Source organism: Mus caroli, unplaced genomic scaffold, assembly GCF_900094665.2.
Source record: "Mus caroli unplaced genomic scaffold, CAROLI_EIJ_v1.1 scaffold_19301_1, whole genome shotgun sequence".
Taxonomy (NCBI): Eukaryota; Metazoa; Chordata; class Mammalia; order Rodentia; family Muridae; genus Mus; species Mus caroli.
Window position 1 is genome coordinate 15,814 of NW_018389874.1, and position 1,324 is coordinate 17,137.

At 40.9% G+C, this 1,324-nt stretch overlaps 1 pseudogene; it reads right to left on the reverse strand.

Moving 5' to 3' along the window:
- The window catches only part of LOC110288343, an 8,320-nt pseudogene extending 7,616 nt beyond the window's left edge, over nt 1-704 (reverse strand).
- Nucleotides 705-1,324: the final 620 nt, after the last annotated feature.

Here is a 1,324-nt window from a genome sequence, read left to right on the forward strand (position 1 = left end):
ATCCTGCAGCTGAATGCATCTTTAGTATGTTAGTAAAAATGAATGTGTAGGATATCAAGATGAGTATAAGAGCAAAAAATATATTAAAACTGGCTACAGAAATAAGAACCAGGTCATTAATATGTCTATCAGAACAAGATACAATCATAACTGCTGGAATGTCACAGAAAAAATGATGGACCACATTTAACTCATAGAAGGAGAGACTTAATGCATTTGCAGTATAGACTGAAGCATTCAGGAAGCCACAGATATAACAGCCAATGACTAGAGACACACACACTGGTGTTGTCATGGTGGTGGCATAATGTAGGGGCTTACACACTGCTGCATAGCGATCATAGGCCATTGAGACCAAAAGGTAGCTTTCCACATTGGCAAAGGTTGCAAAAAAAAAAAATCTGAGATGCACAAGCATTGTAGGACATGATCTTGTCTCCTGTAAGGAATCCAGCCATGACCTTTGGAGTGACTGTAGAAGAGTAACAAAAGTCCACTAAGGACAGGTTACTTAGGAAAATGTACATGGGGGTGTGGAGCCGAGAGTCAAGGAGAATCANCAGGATCATCCCAAGATTCCCTACCAGGGTGATGGTGTAGATGAGGAAGAAAGTGATGAAGAGGGGAAGCTGCAGTTGTGGGTCNTTGTTGAGTCCCAGCAGGACAAACCATGTCACTTCTGTCACGTTCTCCATCAATGGCATCAATTAATCAACAGAAACCCTTAATTTTTTGTTAAATAAAAAAGAATAATATAAGGAGCTGAAGAGATTTTTTAGTGGCAATACATTGTGGCTCTCTATTCCAAATGAGCCAGCACCTACATGGAAGCTCACANCTGTCTGTAGCCTAGTTTCAGGGGTTATGTCTGACACCCTCTTCAATACTGCTTTATGCACTGTGTAAACACGTACATGTAGACANAGCCCATATAGACATAGAATTAATTTTAAAAAAATGTAAGACCAGCAGATAGACAGGGCCCCTAGTGAAGGGATAGACCCACTAACCTACCTGAAAANTTTTGACCCAGAATTGTTCCTGTCTAAAAGAAATGTAGGAACAAAAAAGGAACAAAGACTGAATAAATGACCAACCAGTGACAGGGCCAAATTGGGATCCATCCCATGTGCAAGCACCAAACCTGACAATATTACTGATGCCATGTTGTGCTTATAGAAGGAGGCTAGCATGGTTCTCCTCTGAGAGGCTCTGCTAGCATCTAACTAAGACAAATGCAGATAATTACAACCAACCATTTAGAGATGTCAGAGACCCCTATGCTTCCATTAACTAACTCAGACCTCTCAGAGTTCCCAGAGAC